Genomic DNA, 20214 nt, shown 5'->3' with positions numbered 1-20214 from the left:
GAATTACTGTAGGAGACTATATCAATCCGATATGTTAGTAAATTAACTTAGGGCATTCTACAGACAATATTCAATGTTAAAACAAGCCTATAGTCAAATGGGATAATGTTTATATCATGATAGATTACACTCCCGGAAAAAAGGAAGTGCCACATGTAGCAGCTCACCAAGCAGTATGCTTAGCGCAGTCAAATGCTGCCATACTCGCCGTAGCAGAAAATTATATAGTCACAAAAACCATGACTATAAATAAATAGATTCTGGCATTACATAATCAAGGCACAACCAGTACTCAAAAGTATATATATGCCCTGAGGAACACATAAATAGATCCTGATATATAGTCCCATTTAAATAAAATCTAAAGCCATGAGTGGGAACAAATACTACAAACAAAAAGACGTGATGCGCAATATAAAACCCCGCTCAATAGACATAGGAGCAGGATTAACATTCAGCTGTGATATAGTCTCAATGACTAGTGTTAAATACTGGTCTGTGAGATAGCTTTATATTTGAATTAAACATAATCAAATATAATCAATTCAAACCTCATAATGAAACTCATAACAAAAAATTCCCAGACTCTATGGAGTCTGATCAAAGAATAAAGATATATCTAATCACATTTGTCAAAATTAGTATAAAAATTAGTATAGAAATAATTACTAGCAACGGAACGGATTGTATTTACAATATTGGAATAAATCTATATAAACAGTATTTAAAGATAGAAATATATATTTTACAGATTTTTTATATATATAGATTTTATAGATTTTTTATATAATAGAAATAACAAGATACATCAAATTTATCAAAAACTTTTTTATTTTTAACTCGGACCTATTAGGGCTGGTCGAAGATTAACTATAGAATTGAGACCTGGCGGTAAGTGAGCTCTAAGTCTCAATATCCATCTTAGCTCAAAGCCCTCCAGGGTATTTAGGTTATCACCTTCCCTTCTGTTGGAATTCACCACCTGTAGAACCTGGAACACAAAACTATGTTGTGGGTGAGTACTACAATGTAGAGCTAAGGCATTACAAACATTACATTTTCTAATATTATATACATGATCATAAATTCGATCTCTTAGTCTCCTTGAGGTTAAGCCCACATAGTAGGCATCACAAAGGGTACAGGTGGCAAGGTATATCACATTTCTAGTGTTGCAATCTGCATAATGCATTGGTAGTATGTTCCTGGTCATATCTGGGGGTGTAAAACCATTATTTCTAGATATGTAATTGCAATAGGAACATTTAGTGCATTGGAAGGTGCCTGTTTTTATCAAGGATCTGATATCAGTAGATGTATTAGTTAATTTCTCCTTGCATAACAGTCTCTTTAAGTTCATGCAATTCATGTATCTAAAGTTCGGTTTATTACTCACAACTTCTGAAATAGATGTGTCTGATAATAAAATTTTCCAATTTCCCCTAATTATATTAGTCAGATGTTGTATATCATTGGTATATTTAATGTCATAAGGCACAATGTTAGACATATTCCTAGTGAAATTATCATAGGGAGTAGACTTTTTTGTATAGAACCTAGTACTATTGGATAATGGTTCATTTATTTCATTTCACTACTGGTAGCATTTGCTTTAGGGTCAGAGGAGAAGGCTATATCAAAGCAGACTATTTCTAAGTGGATAAGCCACTGCATTCATTTTTGCTACTTGCACCATGGTAAACCTGTGCCCAAGGGGATCAGGTCACATTCCACCAGGGCTGCCTCTACCTCAGCAGCTTTTCTCAGAGGGGTTCCAACCATAGACATTCTAGAGGCTGCTACTTGGAGCTCTGTTCATACCTTCACAAAGCATTATCATTTGCCACTCTTCTCCAAATCCATGGCAGGCTTTGACACTGCAGTTCTGCAGGGCCTTATAGCCGCTCCTAATGCTGTTTAGTTCCATCCTCCTATCCATAGCTTTGGGATTCTACCCAAATGTAATGACTGCAACAGTGAAACACGAAGAACATAGTACAGTTGTGTACACTTACCATAAATGTAGATGTTTGAATGTATTCACTGTTACAGTCCCACCCGCCATCCCCCTTTTCTGTACCTTTTCTATCCTTCACTGTATACTAAAGCCTTTGTGGTGTATTTGCTTTTAGATGAAGGTAAAGTTTATGTTGCTAAAAGTGCATTTACATATATTACTGTTTATATATATGTATACATATATATATATATTTTTTTTTTTGCTCCCCGTTTGGGGGGCACCTGACATCTGGGGCAAGAAAAACTGAATAAAATGGTGTCGGCTGCATGTTTTATACCCCTGACAACCTGATGTCATGGAAGAGGAGACAGCAACCAACGCAGGACCCAAGACTTTGTTATTCAGGCCGACTGAGGGCAACCTGCCAGCAGATTACCCAAATGTAATGACTGCAACAGTGAACACACTTGAACATCTACATTTATGGTAAGTGTACACAACTGTACTTTCTTTTATCTCTATGTTCACTGCTTCTGATATGGTTGGTTTAGACTTTGATTTCCATTCTCCAGTAATTGCTTTTTTGCAGCCACTCAGCAAGGCCTTAATATGTCTAGGCAATTCAGATCCTTTATCACAGCTGAAAAATTCATTCCCTTAGTTACTCCAGTTTGCTCACCCAGTATTTCTGACAGAGTAGTTTGCAGGGAATTGTAAAGTCTGCCAACTCATTACAGTACCAAAACATTTGCCCTTGATTACCTATTTATTCCCCATCATACCTCCAGCATTTGCAATCTGCCTGAGGAAAAACTCATTGGAGTCTGCTTGGGGTATAAAAATAGCAATGCAAATACTTCCAAGCAAAAATCCTAAATCTTCTAGACTTTGTTGCATATTCGAGAGCCATACATATATCTTCCTATTGTTTCTTTGTGAATTGCTTATCCAATCTCTCTTCCCAATGCTTTCTAATCTCCTCTGAGTGATTCCTACAGTTATCATGCACTATTCTATATGACCAACTAATTATCCCTTTTTTAACAGCAGCCTCTGTTCTCGATTCAACTAAAAACTCTACCAGTGTTGGTCTTTTACTTAGAATTCCCCTATTCCTTTCTGTTTGCCTATACTCCAATATCACTCCTTAGTAGGGGAGGCTGTCTTTAGACTGCAGTCCAAATGTATTCTTGGCCTCTTCCCATTCTATTGCCTTTCCCTCTCATAGTATTTGCACCCAGTACCTCGGTTCCTTTGACAGTTTCTCCAATAAATTCCAGCCCAGCTTGCCTATTCTCTATATTCCTAAATGCAATCATTCCTATTGGCAGAATCTCCTTTCTCCATGCCCATATTGGCTTAGTTCTTAGAATACTTTCTGCTACTTTATGAATATAATATTCTGTATAGCTATTGTTATTGCCCTAGTCCCTCCTTATTTCTTGACCTTCTCCTCTGTTTCATCATCATCCCTTTCCACTTTAAATTATAGCTTCTTGCTTGTGCTATATATATAGGGATGTTAACTGTGTAGCTCTGAAGTACTCCTTCAAATCAGTTAATCCCAGACCACATTGGTCTATTGGAAGGATTAACTTATTTCACTTGACCTCTTCCCTCCCTGATAAAATCCTTCAACTCTTTATTAATTGCTTTTTACAACCTTTCCACTGGTTGATAAAAATATGCCTGACCTTTGTATAAAAAGTGACTGAAAACATTTTCACTGCTTGAATCTTACTATCCATATCTATAAAACAGAGCTTCCAGTTTCTCACTTTTTGTATTAACTTTTGTTTAGTCTCCTCCCACATATCCTTAGTTGCCATAACAAAATCCTTTGATAATCCATACTCCTGAGTACTTCATTTTATTATGTTCCCATGGGTCCCTGTCAAAAGAGTGATTTACCACAGTATTGAACATCAAAACAAGGAGACTTGAACCTGAGATGTTGCACAAGATTGTAGTACAGCTGAGTTTGCGGTCTTACCCATTACCAGCTGCAGTGCAATCTCAGAGTTTTTGTATATAATTAGTAGGGGTGCCCCCCACACGGGGGTGCAAGGAGGGCTTGCTGTCTTGCAAAAGCTTCTGTTTTTGATGTATAGCAGTGTTTGCCTGATGTGTGCCTTTTCAGTGTGCTGACTTTCACTGATGTGAGGCTTTGTTACTTTGAACTTTTGGCATTCTGGTGTCGTTGTTTTGACATTCGATGTTGTGGTAGTTCATTTTTTTGATAGGGCTCTGTACCGAAAAATATGCATATTGCTGAACCAGTTTGTTTCTGGGTACATAGTTTATAGTTTTTGTTTTATCTTCATTAATTTTGTATCCTGAAAAGATTTGAAACTGTCTCAGAATGTTTCACAACACTGAAATAACCTTTTCTGGTTTTATCAGATATAAAATAATATCATCTGCAAATAAGGCCAACTCTTTGCAGTATTATCAGCTCATCTAAATATCTGCTTAAAGCTTCATCCATTTTCCCAGCCTTTTTTTATTTGAGCTGATATACCCTTCAGTGTTTCGTTTATTTTAATCAGCTCTGAGCACATCTTTTTTCCTCTAGATTACAGGAACCCATGTTTTGTACCAAACCTAGAGCTTTTATTGCTTTTTGCTAAACAGCAGCAGGAATCTTCCCAGTCAGTGTTTTGTCTTCACCTTTTGTACTTGAGTTTCTTTCAGCTTTTCTAAATTTCTTCTTTGCTGGCATCCAGACAGTGCACTTATTAACAAGTAACTGAAATTTACCCAAAAAGACAAATTCACTAACTCTCTTTTCTGAGTTTCTGTTTTCACACTGGGAGAACTGCAGCCATCTTTGAAGTTCAAGTTTTTTTTTTGTTTTTTTTTTTACATCTTTAAGATTTTATTTATTATTGCACACAGTTAGCTTTTTCATTTATTGTAGAGCTTGTTTATATTTGGTATTGTATTTGCATGGATGGGGACAGATGCATCTATGTAGCTACTGGCATGTACACAGAAAGGATTCTGAATATGCAGTGGTCTCAACAGGTTGTAGGGGGATGCTGCATTTAGTCAGGCCATTAGTTGGCTTTCCATATATTTGCCTTCACATAATCCATGAATACTGAGGTATTTGAGGATGCTTCTGACTTTAGTCTTGTGGTGAATGTGATTGATTTATGGTCTGATTTGACAAGGGAGGAAGTTATGACAGATGGGGAACAGAGCTGTCCCATATTGGTAAGGACCAAGTCCAGAACTTTGGCTGCCCCAGTTTGAGCAAGGACTAACTGCTCCAGAGAGTTTGTATTTATGAAGTTCAGAAATCTCTGGGTATGCATGTTAGTGGATGTTTAAATCTTCCAGTTGATGGATGGTGTAGTTGAAGTCGCCTAGGAGAATGGCGTTTGTCCTAATGCATAGGGACTCCATACTGGTCAGGTAGGAATTATGGACAATGGGGAATATAGAGGATCTCCTTTAGTTAGTTATGATGCCATAAGGTGTTTTGTTAATGGTAAGAAGTATGTAGTAGAGTTTCAGATCATTATCCTGTCTAACAAGAGTAGAGCTCATATTTCGTTTTACGAATAAAAACAACACTGCCTCCTTTAGTGTCTTCATATAGTGCAGTGGGCCTCAATGTGCATTAGGTGATGAAACCCTGTCAAGATGGGGCACTTTCAATGGCCTTTGCTCTCAATGGTCTTGAACTGGGACTGTAACGATGCATATATCAATGCATTCCAGGGTACGCAGTGCTTGTTTGGGAGTAATTTTTTTTTTTTGCTGAGGTACCAAGCATTGAGTAGCAATAACTTCATATTATTCAGATTTGGTTTTGTGTTGTTTAGCCAGAAGCTTGACATAATAGAAAATTATATCACATACTGAAATTGCCTAAAAATGGCACTATGGGGGTGGAAAGGTTTTAGCCAACATACAAAAGCTTTGTGGAGATAGGTGCACACCATCCCTGGCAGTGCAGTTAGGACTGTCTCCCCCCCCCCCCCCCCCAGCTGATATATATTGTACCCTGCCCTTGAATGACATTAGAAGCAAAGCCAGTCATTGAAATCAATAATCTTTTTTTTGTTTTCTATTGTGGCACATGATGATAAAATAAGGCTCAAGGTTAAGTTCCTACCTGACTCGGTCATGCAGTTTGTGGGCTCCATCAAGTTGTTTATTCAAATATATACTATGACTGTGTAATATTTGTGCTTGTAGTTCAAGGGCTTGAGTGTATACGTGATGTGGTGAATTCTGGCACCTGACAGGCAAATGACTGTGACCCTCACCTTACTCAGCCTGGTGAGGGGTTTATTATTGTGATCGCTATGGAGTCAACTATGACTAGGATGTTTGATTGTGTGGAGATTTGCCTTATAAGTTTTTGAGATAAGACAGTGAGAGCCTTAGATGCATGTTACTTGGTGGCGTGTTGAGTGTTTTATGAGGCTGCTGAGGGTACTCATTTGTTAGGTTACATTTTGCAGGCCTTAGTGGTTTAGGTAGGCTAGTTTTAAGACCCTCAGCATATGTAGATGTTTGTGTTTGGTTTGTGCTTTACATGATAGGCATAGTGTTGTTTTTGTGTTACTGACAGCCTGTTTGCTATTTATTTTGTCTTTATGTGAGAGCTTTGCCATCATCAACATTACATAACTACATCTTTCACACATAGTGTTTGTATATTTAAGCTGGGGTTAGTTGCAGAAAACACGAGATAATTACTGCATTGTCTCAGGATGCCCATTTCAACCACTCTAGCAACAGAAACGGTTGTAAAGTGCAAGTCCTTAATTCCAGGTACATACTAATGTGGGCTGAAACTCTTTTGAGGTCTGGATTTGAAATATAGAGTTGCTATCTGTCTGGTAGTTAAGTTTAGTGCTGGCGTCAACTGAGCTCTACACAGGTAGGAATCAATGATCCTTTGCTCCTTCTGTCAGCAGAAGCATAAAGTAGCACTAATGCCAAGCTGTTTCCAGAAGAAAAGTGTTAAGTCAGGTGTTGATGGGCTAAGTGCACTTGCTATATCCTTCTCCTGGTAGATACGCTGGAAGGAACCTATAGTAATTCATTGCAACAGAAAGCCAAGCTGCCCTGAAGAAGATCTGTCCAAACCTGCAACCAGTCCACTAAGTGAAGTTCCATACTATCTGTCCAGTCAGTGTTCAGTAGGAAATCTGTGCCTCTCTACACCTCCTCTCAGCAGGAGCAAAGCAGTATCAGTAATCTAAAACTGTGCCCTACAAAGCAGTTTTTAGGCTTTCGGGTAATTGGTTGTCTAAGAAGAAATCTGAGCACTTGGAGAAAACTCACATAGATATGGACTGATCATGCAGAACTCCACCCAAAACACTGACCAGAGCCAAGGATTAAACCTCTGACTCATCCACTGCAGAGTAGAGATCTTAACAGTGAGCCATCAGGCTGGCCATTTCTAAGTAGGGGAAGTTAGAAAAGCTGGCCAGAGTAGTTGCTGTTACTTTGCAATCGTGGAAGGCATGATGCCAAATGTAAAACATCCATCTACCTATCGAAAGTAAATACTTTGACTCCCAGTTTACACAGTAAAGTTTACAAATCTTTTAGTTTCTACAAGCACACATATAAATTACGCTTGCAAACACTAGCCATGCTGAGGTCCACTAGCATTTTACTGAGAAAAGCAACAAATTACTTGCTACTGAATGAACACTGATAATAAAGAAGTATCTTGAGCTGTCAGAAACAAAAGCTCACTGGAGACTTGTACAGAAGACTGTTTTAGCACTGAGATGAAGTGAATCATATTATACATTCCTTCTGCTGTACTTTGATGCATTCTGTACACACTTGTAATTAAGCTATCAAATACTTGTAACTGCTTTGCTTTTTTATAATTCAGTGCATTCAGCTGATTGAAGCAGTGCCTGCAAAGTGAACCCTTTACTGTATTGCAGGTATAGATGTTGACATCCCTCCCTTGTGACAGTTTTGTTTGAAAGCTGGTATTTCATAACACTTACCTCTTTAGTACATTACAACAATAGACTATTCAAACATGTCTCTGTACAATTATGTATAATCTTTCTATTTAAGTGGTGCATAATACTGAAAACATTTTACTAGTTCTCATAAATGCATTTGAAAAATGAGTTGTGGTAACTATGTTAGATGCATCAGAAACATTAACAAAAGAAAAGAAGATGAGAAAAACTGATCTGAGGCATGTGGTGAAAACAGGACTGACAAGATATTCCATTACTTATCAAGCTTATATTTATGACATGGCCAACGTTGTCACCTCACAGCAAGAGGTTCTTCCATTCGAGTCTCGACTGGAGCACCTTCTGTTTGGAGTCTGCATGTCCACCCATGGTCAAATGACGTCTAAAGACATGCAGGTAGGTGCATGCATAAATGAGTGTGCCTTCTTTGAAGGCTGGTCATCAGGCTGGCAACTTGGCACCATAAAAATCAACTGCTAATCATTAGCGGACTGGAGTTCTGCTGTGGCGACCCCTAACCGGGATAAGCCGAAAGACATACATACTAACCTTTCATGAGGTCTAGTGAGCGGAAACATTTTGTTTATAGTTTAGTTCCCTTTTCCTTCATAATTCTCCTATGTGTTTGTTTTATGTTTCTGTGCCATATTGTGTTCATTAGTTAATTGTTGTAGTTAAGTCTGTTGAAGCTGCTAAGGTGAAAATAATTAAAAAAGAAAGCCAGGCTAATAGAAACAGCAAATCTTTGCTATATAGTAAAGCTGTTTCATCTTTAGTATATCAGACTTTCTCAGAACTAAAAGCACACAGCTCATTGAAAGCCTTTTAAAAAGCTTGCCCTGTGTGATGAGGTATAAATACCACCAATCATATAGATACTAAAACCTTTAAATACCAACTAAAATAAAAAGTAAAAACTGAGCAGAAACACCTGTCAAAAAAGTGATATGTTAAAAAATAAAATAATAAAAAGGGACAATATGCTTATTACAGTCATTTAGGAGGTCTTCATTTTAAAAGTAATTTAATATTTACATTGTCACTGAGATGAGGTGGGTATTTGGCTTGAATCTAAGCTACCATTGCATCTCACAAGCCTTTAACTGATTATCATAATCTGTACCCTTGTGGTCCAATTTTACATGTTCTGCTTTAATAAAAATAAGACCCTTTTAAAGTTAGAATAGAGCAGACTGTCTCTGCATAGGGGGTTATTAGTGTTTATTAATCACATACATGTGTTTGTAGATCCTACAGACTAGCCTCCTTCAACTCTTGTCTGCACAGAATCTATCACATTTCAAACACGTAGTGGCATAAACCATACAGGGGTCTTTTCAGTGAATTGTGTGCTTTTACTTCTGATGAAGTCTGACATATTGATAATGAAAGGTCTTAACTATATTAGAGGGTTTGCTATTAGGCAGGCAGTTTTTCTGTTTTATTTCCAGTGGTTTTCATTAGTTTGCCTGTATGTTGCTGTTTTTGAGATGATAATTGTTATCTTGATTTCATTTTGTTTCATTATACAGTCTCAGACTGCATGTTTGGCATGCCTTTGGCATGCTGTACTGTCTTTGAGAAACTTGTTGTGTTTATGATTTGTCTTCATTCACCTGAGCTATGATGCACTGGTGCCCTGCATGGATTAGGATAGGGCAAAACATATGTCATAACTGCGGCCAACATGGTAAATGGAAATAGAAGAGGTACTGTCTCCACTGGTAATATCAACTTTAAACAGTTCCTTGCAAACTGAATGTTGAGCACCTTTGAATGAATCAGTGCAGACTGAATGTTGAACCCCTTTGAACAGATTCTTGCAGACTGAGTGTTGAGCACCTTTGAACAGATCCTTGCAGACTGAATGTCGAGCACCTTTGAACAGATCCTTGCAGACTGAATGTCGAGCACCTTTGAACAGATACTTGCAGACTGAATGTCGAGCACCTTTGAACAGATCCTTGCAGACTGAATGTCGAGCACCTTTGAACAGATCCTTGCAGACTGAATGTCGAGCACCTTTGAACAGATCCTTGCAGACTGAATGTCGAGCACCTTTGAACAGATCCTTGTAGACTGAATGTGAAGTACTGGAGGGTGGCTCCTTTGCATAAGAATAAGATGATGATGGATTTGGAGAACATTTAACTCATCAGCTGAACGTCAGTTGGTAGAATCCTATAAAGAAAGAGCAGAGAAATGAATTGCAAGTTTTCTTTAAGAGGAATCTCAGTAAATATTCACAGCAGGGAGGTCAGTGTAGTCTAACTTTATGCAGTATGACCTGTGGCTTATGTCAGCATTGGACAGGGAGTACTAAGAGTATGTAGAATGTTAAGAGTTCAGTAAAGCATTCGGTTTAGTGTCATGCAGTGCGAATGGGAAATGTTAAATAGGATGTGAGTACTGGAGGAGAAGTGGTTCGCACCGAGAAGGTTGTGGAGGATGATCAGCTGTGATTTCAGTCATCCTCAGCATTTTTACAGTTGTTATTTATGATGTCTGCTCCACTGAGTTTTGCCTCTGTGTAGATAATTTCAAGCCCTAGGCAATGATGAATGGAGGGTTAGGAACAGAGAACTCTAGGAGGTTACTGTGAAATGGCAAATGCGGTAGAAAGTAGCAGCTGAGACTCACAACAAAAAAGTGAAATATTTGCATTTCATAAGAGACCCCACCGAAGAGATTAAGTAATAGAGAGGGAAGGTAAAGGAAGAAGAGAGCACATACTAGCTGATCATCTCATGGTAATTATGTCCCTTAATCAGGTGAGAGACAGAGTCATTGATTTGCTAAAGTAGAACACTGTAACAGTCAAATGAAGAAAGAGGGACATGCTTCTTCCACTCTATTGAACTTTGATCTGACAACCTTGAATGTCATGGCTTAAGTGTTTACCAACAGTCAAAGATGGCAGCAGTTGGCTGCCAGAAGGCAATCTCAGATTTTATTATTTTTACTTAAGTTCCCTGTGTTTTAAGATTTGATCTATTAATGATGATCTTGCTATTAGTGTTTGATTTTTATGTTTCTCATGTGTTTGTATCACTGCAAATTTTTGCTGGATATCTACAATTAGTGGTGTGTGTGTGTGTGTGTGTGTGTGTGTGTGTGTGTGTGTGTGTGTGTGTGTGTGTGTGTGTGTGTGTGTGTGTGTGTGTGTGTGAGTGTGTGTGTGTGTGTGTGTGTGTGTGTGTGTGTGTTTGAGTGTGTGTGTGTGTTTGAGTGTGTGTGTGTGTGTGTGTGTGTGTGTGTGTGTGTGTGTGTGTGTGTGTGTGTGTCTGTGTGTGCGTGCCCCCTCTCCACATTGCTGCAGTCATGCTGTTTTTTCTTCATGTCTTCTTTATGTGTGGCTTTCTTATTTCACTGAACCTGAAGCTTTTGCTCCAGTGTTTCAGTGGTAGTGTTTTGGTTAATCTTTTGGGATTTGAATCTTGGCCCTAATCTTCTATTTTGCTATTTTATTACAGCAGTGTTGAACTGGCCACTTGTTCATAGCAATGACTATTCTTTTCATAGTGCAATAATTTGAGACTAAACAAACCACAGTTTACTATAGCAATGCTAGGTTATCAGAGTTTGTTTCAGAAGTTGCTTCAAAGTTTTGACTTATTTCTCTTGAGGACCTCGTGGTCTGGAGTGATGGTGTAGGTTCCTGCTGAACAGGACGTGCCAAGGTGGATTATTTGTTTCCTTACATTTTGCTTCATTTAAAACATTTACATCATTAATAGCTGTGCAACAAGGTTTCAAAATGGGAATTGAGTCTGTTGTGGTTGTTTAATTATTATGATGTTTGGGATACTAATGTAAACTAACATACAGCTAATAATCTATATTCGCAAGCTTACTTAAAATCTGTTAAAAATCTGAATCTTGGTTTTGCTGCAATTGACTGCTTGTGTTTATGAACCTAAAATCAACAACTTCTGTTGGCTTTTGTGTTATTTCTGATATTAGAACATGTCCATGTGTTGTTTTGTTTGCAGTTTTAGCTGCATGTTCATCTATGTTGGTTTTATTTACTTTATTTTATTTACATTTGTTCATGGGGGAAAATCCTCATGGGCATCCAGCCCGATGAGAAAGGACCAAATAATATTTTATAATATGTGCAGTGGTGGGTGGCCATAGTGATGCAGTGGTTAGCATTGCTGCCTCACAGCAAGAGGTTCTCCGGTTTGAACCTCGGCTGGGGTGCCTTCTTTGCGGAGTCTGCATGTCCTCCCTGTGTTCACGTGGGTTTCCTCCGGGTGCTCCGGTTTCCTCCCACATCCCAAAGACATGCTGTAGGTGGACTGGACACTCTAAAATTGGCCCTAGGTGTGAGTGTGTGTGTATGTTCCTTCTGTGGAAGGTTGGGTGCCTTGCTGGCAACTCGACACTGTAAAACTCCACTGCCAATCATGAGAGGACAAGGTGATCTGCTGTGATGACCCCTAACCAGGAAAAGCCGAAAGAAGAAGAAGAAGATATAGAAATAAACAAATAGTGTAGTGAAATAAAAAGCATAATAAGAATCATTGTTACAGCTTAGTATGTTACAATATGCTCAAAAATGTTTGAAGAAATAACATAGGAAAATAACTATATACACTATATGCACCAATTACATGAGTTATGATCAGTCATAGGTGTGATGTGTGTAAAGAAGGACTGAGTCCCTGTGGAGATAAAGTGATAGAATAAGTTGCTGAAGTGTGGAATAGGTTAACCAGAAGATGAGCAGCAACACGTTCACAAGTCTTTCAGGAATTATTTTATCTCAACTTTGAATATGAAAAAGTTACTATTAAGTATCATTGACGGGATAGAATTCCAGATTATAACAATTCAGTAGGACATTGCATTATTAGCTAAGTTGTGTGACTTCTAGTTTTGAGGATTGTTTATGTTTTGAAGGATGCTTGCTGGAGAAAAGCGCTGAATGATATATTTTAAGGTTGAGCATTTGTCTGGTTTGTAGGCTGTGCTGTGAGTTATAATTAAGTGAGATAGTTGGGTATCTCAAGCCAGTTTAGGTATTTAAAAGCTGTACAATGGTGGGACTTGAGTGGTTGGTCAGCTACAAATTTTGTAGCTTTATTCTGGCATTGTTGTATTTTTTTTGAGTTGCTAGGAGATTAATAAAAACGGGGACACATAAATACAGTGATGGTAGGCATAGTAGGAACTAACTTTTTTCTACTGTCTGTGAGATAGTTTTTGTTCTATTTAGTGTTGCAAGTTTTGTATGTGTTTTTTGATGATCTAGTGTATATTCAAGTCAGACTTCATTTTGTCATCTGTTACTAGTTTTGTGTTGGAAGACACCTCTATAGTTGGTCGAGATGAAATTCCACGAGCTTCAGTTGTCTGCAGTAAAAAAAACATCAATAGACAGAATTTAGAATATTGTTCTCTGTAGGAATTCATTACTGGTGTAAATTTTAAATGATTCACTTCTTTTGGGAAATGCCTCCCTTCTTCAAGTTGGTAAGACTGTGGTGCTAGTCAGGTTTGTGTAAGGCTTTCCAAAAAAAAAAAAACAAAAACATTTTGGCTCTTTGGCTTTGAGGAAGTCAGTGATTCATTGTAGAACTGTACTCTTTAAAGAAATGATTACAATGTTTGCTTTATCTGCATTTCATGATTTGAGAAGGAAGAGAAGACATTTTTTTGGGGGGGGTAGGGTGGAGAAGGTAAAGTACCATTGGAGTTATCTAGCTAGGATTCAGTGGCTTTAAGAATTATTGGATAATCTGTGGAGCTCTGTTAAATTTGTAATAAAACATATGAATATATAATGATCTACTGGATTCATGTGACATGCTTGGGTGCAGTGTTTTGGTCATCTATAATAGTATTATAAAATAATGGAAATGGACCCGTGTGATAGTCCAGCATTAACAGGAAAGATGAGGATTCTGACTGACACTTAATAATTTGACTACTGTTTCTAGTTTATAATAATATAGCAATAACCCATGCCTGGGTGTGGGTAATGCTAAATTTACCCACGGTTGGCATGGTTTGGTCCCGAGGGCGAACAAAGCCAACCGTGGGTACATTTAGCATTACCCACACCCAGGCGTGGGTTATTGCTATTATACCATGACATTATTTAAGAAAAGAATCTATTACTTTTCTTAAATAATGGCATAGTATAATGCCTGTTTGCTGCCCTTCCGCAGATGTCTGGCATCCGCGGCAGTTCTGATGTACTGCGCCGCGCAGTACATCAGAGTTGGGCAAGCAACGGAGAAAGCAAGATCTCCGTTGCTTTTTTTTAGTGTTTCGCTGTGTTAAATGAGTTTAACATAGCGAGACAGTTTTAAAATAAGCAACGGAGATGTCCGTTGCTTATTTTAAACTGTCCCGCCATGTTAAACTCATTTAACATAGCGAACACTAAAAAAGCAACGGAGATCTTGCTTTCTCCGTTGCTTTAAACATTCGCTATGTTAAATGGGTTTAACATAGCGAGACAGTTTAAAATAAGCAACGGAGATCTCCGCTGCTTATTTTAAAGGTCTCGCCATGTTAAACCCATTTAACATAGCGAGACAGTGTTTTAAAACTGTTATACTAATGGAAAAAAGTCCGGGCGACCGGACCTTTTTCCATTAGTATAACTCGATTTACAACGGGCACGCTGGCCAATCAGCGTGCACGTTTTGGGGGGGGTCATGGTATAATATAGCAATAACCCACGCCTGGGTGTGGGTATTCGCCCTCCGGACCAAACAAAGCCAACCGTGGGTAAATCCAGCATTACCCACACCCAGAAGTGGGTTATTGCTATTATACAATGACATTATTTAAGAAAAGAAATAATTACTTTTCTTAAATAATGGCATTGTATAATGCCTCTTTACTGCCCTTCCGCAGCTGTCTGGTATTCTGCGGCAGTTCTGATGTACTGCGCGCCTGCGCAGTACATCAGAGCTGTGGGCAAAAGTAACGGAGAACGCAAGAACTCCGTTGCTTTTTTTTACTGTTTCGCTATGTTAAATGGGTTTAACATAGCGAGACAGCTTTAAAATAAGCAATGGATATCTCCGTTGCTTATTTTAAAGCTGTCTCGCTATGTTAAACCCATTTAATATAGCGAGACAGCTTTAAAAAAAAAAGCAATGGAGATCGCAAGATCTCCATTGCTTTTTACACACTGTGTCGCTATGTTAAAGGAGTTTAACATAGCGAGACAGCTTTAAAAAAAGCAATGGAGATCTCCGTTGCTTTTTTTAAACCTGTGTCGCTATGTTAAACTCTTTTAACATAACGAGACAGTGTTTTATACTAACGGAAAAAGTCTGGGCGACCGGACCTTTTTTCCATTAGTATATTGAGGGATTTACAACGGGCACGCTGGTTGGGCTGGCCAATCAGCGTGCATGTTTTAGGGGAGGAATTGTATAATATTTTAGTTTTAGCTATTTGTCATTACTCCTTACTGAGCTGTTTCTAGGCAATCTGAAGTCTAGAATGAAACTTAAAAATATACTCCCATGAAAATATTATTTGCTGAAACTGAACAGGGGTGTATTGCACATAGTAGTTCTGCAAAGCAGAATACATATAGAAGAGTAAGATAGTTAAAATGAACATGTTTATTAACATTTCATGAACTGCTTGGCTACACCCTTGAGTATATATCTTTAATGTTGTCATTACAGCTTCTTAGTTTACCCAGTGTCCACTACTAAATGTATTCAAACTCTGCATATCTGACTGTTACTTTATCCTTCCGTCACCACTGTCAGAGACTTTGTGACCAATGTGGAATGAATGAGCAGGGCATCAACCAAATGTAATGATTTCTATGGTGATCATCTATCAACATAGTCTACAGGGTGAAAATGATTACTTTGTGCAATATTATAGTGAACTGTTTTTTACTGTGTGCCGTTATTTTCTCACGTACAATATCACATTACGCTATGATCAAATACACCCATAACAAACGCTACTTCTTGCCTTTTTGTCTGTATTTAATATGATAAAAAAGCCATTGTTGATAAATAGAGTCTGTCCAAAGTAAAAGAAATACTCATGTCTGACATCAGCTTCTATTTTTTTAACCTTTTAATACAAAGTTGTTTTGCTAAATTCAGAATACCACCAGGTACCTGGCTGTTAGCTGACAAGGAAGACAACTTCTGGTTATATGCACAGGCTTCAGTATGTCTTGTATAGTAAATATAATGACTATTGAGTTTGTAATATTTTATAAATAACTTACAATATCTCAGCTACTATTCAAGTTACACACTGTTAATATTATTTTGTTCATCCAGTTGACAGCTTTCATATGAGCCTAAGCAGTTCTGTCTGTGTTACTTTTTTGCCAAGATATGTAGAAAAGCATGACATTTATGACAAATGTCTTTTTACCTGCACTAGACAGAAGTCAAATATCGATAGTTATATTTGCCATTGTGTGAGCCTCTAGATGAAATATTTTAATACTGTGTATGTAGCATGGGTTTAAAAGTCTTAATGCAAATAGAAACAAGCAGTATTTGATGTCTAGAGATGTCAGTAGGATGTTGCAGCATCACCCGGCTGTAACAAATGAAAAAAAAAGATCACTGTTTGTTAAGTTTTACATCTTAAAAACAAAGAGCATGGCAGCTGTCTTATTAAATGTTTTTGGTAGCAGCATGGATGTTCCATATCATTGTAGGTAACAGACTAGTTGGTGAGGTATATTGGGTTTGCCTTTGAGTGGAGCGCAATGCTCATCAGTGGGAGATAAACTGACTATTACAAAAGCACTTCTTAACTGTCTTCTATCTGATATGTGAAGTGCTAATACAGCTCCAGTGTGCCTTGTACCCAACATATAAGAAAGCTGTTGCAGCTGCTTTGTGTTTTCCACCCAACCACTGGGGAGCTGTTACACCCACACTGCAGCTTCCATGCAACAGATGGAGGTACTTTAAAACTTATACAGTTCCTCCAGTCCTCTAGATTGAGAACTGGTACAGTTGTAACTTGCCTTCTGTCCAACACATGCAGTGCCATCACACTAGTAGTCTGTGTCTTGTCCACTACATAGTATGGCATTGCACTTACAGGGTGCCTTCTGCTTACCAGATGGAGAACTATTAGATTTACAATGTATCTTATACCCAAAATATATTATTTCTGCGATGTGTCTTCTACCAACCAGGAGGGTTATTGAAGTTGCATTGTGCTTTCTCTCCATCAGTTGAATAGCTATAACATTTGTGGTGTGTTTTGCATTCAAATGAGTAGGCATTATTACAGTTGCAGTGTGATTTCTGCAATGCAGATAAAAAGATTTTAAGAGTTGCAGTGCACTTTCTACAATTCAGAGGGTGTGTGAAAGGGTTTTCACAATGCTTGATGGACAGATTAAGGAGTGGAATGACGGTATTAATGCTGTGGCAGCAGATATGTGCATATAAACCTTCTATCTGCAACAAGTAAGGGAGCAGCAAACAGTAGTTTGATTTTCTATTGATTCCCCTTTCCCAGTGCTGGTTGCTACCCCTGTAAGCTGGTGTCCTGAGCTGGAAACCTGTAGCCCTCATCCTTACATTTGCTCTGAGTTTTACCCACATACTTAAAATTCAGGTCAATACTGCTGTATAAACTATGGAATCAGTTAACTCCCCAAACAACTACATTATAACTTCTCCTTAATGCTGGCCACATCCCCTCCTCAATATCTCTCCCCTTCTTCAGTGTCTCAAACTGTTTACCTTACACTAATTCTAGCTACGGCATCCATATCTTTGCTGTTTCTCTTTGCACTTCTGAAAGCACAACTTTTGAAATTACAACCTTTATAAGCAGTAATTTACAAACAATAAATACATGATTTGTACCCAACCAAAAACAGCATTCACATCACCTCAAGTTTCCTCAAATACATTTTTTGACAGCTTTTATTTTGTTAAGTAAAACAAACTTTTTTGTTGTATTGTGCATCTAACAAGCTTCATTAAAATAGGATGCTTCTGTACCGCAAATGATTTCACTACAATTTTTGGGGATGTTTGTTCTTTTAAAACAAAATCATTTGTTTGGACTGATGAAACACATGTTGTCATACACAATGTGTGAATCAACATCTAACAAATAGTCTAAGAAATATAAGAACTTCATAATTAGAAGTGACACAACAGATCAGCTTTTAGCATGATCTTAAAAAAGCACTCCCTGACAGTGAGGAATATAAACTGAAACCACTTGTCACAAAGAACTCAATTACATTTAAAATAGAATTTGCCAAGAATTAATGCAGCCCCACTCATTTAGAATTAATTGTTTATTCAGAATTAAGTGACATCTAATTACAACCTACCTAGTTAATATAAGACGATTCAGTTTTATTACATTCGTGAATCATTACAAGCTGTAGCCTGTTGTACAGGCATACTTTTTCCTGTAGCAAACATCACAGCAGTTCCAAGCCTCACATTAGTAATGTATATTAGCATGGGATTTTAGTTTGCCAGTTTCACAGTGCCAGGGCTGCTTGCAAACAGCAACAACTCACCTATTTATTTATTTATTTAACATTTGTTTACCGGGAAAGTCTGACTTGGAATGAGCCAATTTAAAGTGGAGGCCATGGGAGAAACGCTCCAGACACATTTCTTTGTAACGTGTGAGGAAAGCAGAGCACCCAGAGAAAACCCACATGAATGCAGGGAGGACATGCAGACTCTGCACAGAAGGCACCCTAGTCAGGAATTCAAACAGAGAACCTCTTGCTGTGAGGTGACAACACAGTCGCTGCACCACTGCTCCGTTGCATCCATTCCCATTTACCAATCACAGTGTATTATGATGCTTTAGTTTGCAGAATAATAATATTACATACAGTACAGCTGTGCAGAAAGCAATATCAGTGCCAATTTTCCCGCAGTGTTGGCCTCATGTGAGAGGGCTGGAGTATGCATACCACTTCGATAAACATCTACAGAACTGTATCAAACTATCTGCCATGTTTTATCTTAACCAACAAAATCAGAAAACGGATCCGGACTAGCAGAAAAAAACTCAGCTTAAAAACAGTTTGGCTAGCGTGTAAAAATATCTACGATATACGCTCAACAAGTGGATAGCTTGAACAGCTTAAATAGCATGTAAATAGATTTACAATATAAGAAATTAAATAAATAAAACCAATGAACAAGTAAGTAAGCGCTTTCGTTTGTCCTGAATGACAAACTTCCTCTGACAAAAAATACATCATTTCCTTTACATTTTAAGCCTTAATGAAATTAAGTATACGTTTTCATTCGCCCATCACACTAATAACTTAATGACACCCATCTGCTTCTCATAAACATACCAACCCCTATACCAAGCAACAAATATAAACTAAAACCCCATCAATAACAAATATTAGAATACATATAAAATAAGGGAAGCATATGTATAAAAATAGTGTACATATATATTATATAATCTAACCTAAGACCATATATATATGTTATATACTACTATAATAGAGGCAACCAAGCCTGTATATCTTAAAAGAGTGCATATATATATATATATATATATATATATATATATATATATATATATATATATATATATATATATATATATACATATATCAAATTCAAATGAAACCCAATGAATAGTGCATTTAAAATATATAAATATAAATATAAATATTTAAATTTAATATAGGAATTTAATATAGGAACTAGATTTTAACGTTCCAGGGCTTTAAGTTTCAAAACACTTCCCAACGATAGCATACCATTTAAACCTGGCCAGAAATGTGCACCTAAACAAATTTGCCACTTTAGCTCCATTTCCTCAAGAATTAATTGCCATGCACCTCCCTTACTACTACTTTTTAAATTATCCAACACAAAAAATCTAAATGAATGTGTACTATATTGAATAATATGTTTTGCAAGTGCATTTGTATCACTGCCATCTCTAATAGCTCTAATGTGTTTGTCCTATTCTTTCTTTTAACTTGCGCTCCGCTTTCCCTATGTAAAAACAAGTACAGTGGGTACACAGAGCACAATAAACAACTTTGGTGGTATCACAATTGAACTTTCCCATTATATTAATGTGACAATTATTGATGGCTATAGAATTTATTTCTAAAATAAATTTACAAAACTTGCATCTACTGCATTTAAACATGTAACTCTTGGTTTTAGATGTAGAACTAGCTTCAAAGCATTTTTTAAGGTTGTGATGCTTCCTGTAGACAATAGCTGGAAATCCACCTATTTTATTTCTTACTAATGGGTCATTTAACAATAAGGGCCAATTTTTTAC

General features: G+C 37.5%; 1 protein-coding gene across 1 annotated transcript in view; it reads left to right on the top strand.

Moving 5' to 3' along the window:
- Window positions 1–20214, top strand: part of TMTC2 (transmembrane O-mannosyltransferase targeting cadherins 2) — a 1891588-nt gene that overhangs the window by 746191 nt on the left and 1125183 nt on the right. The gene's annotated exons all lie outside the window — the stretch shown is intronic.

Source organism: Protopterus annectens, chromosome 11.part0, assembly GCF_019279795.1.
Source record: "Protopterus annectens isolate FY-2018-M chromosome 11.part0, PAN1.0, whole genome shotgun sequence".
In the NCBI taxonomy this organism is placed as follows: domain Eukaryota; kingdom Metazoa; phylum Chordata; order Ceratodontiformes; family Protopteridae; genus Protopterus; species Protopterus annectens.
The sequence above is the reverse complement of the archived record's forward strand: the minus strand, read 5'-3'. Positions and strand labels throughout refer to the sequence as shown.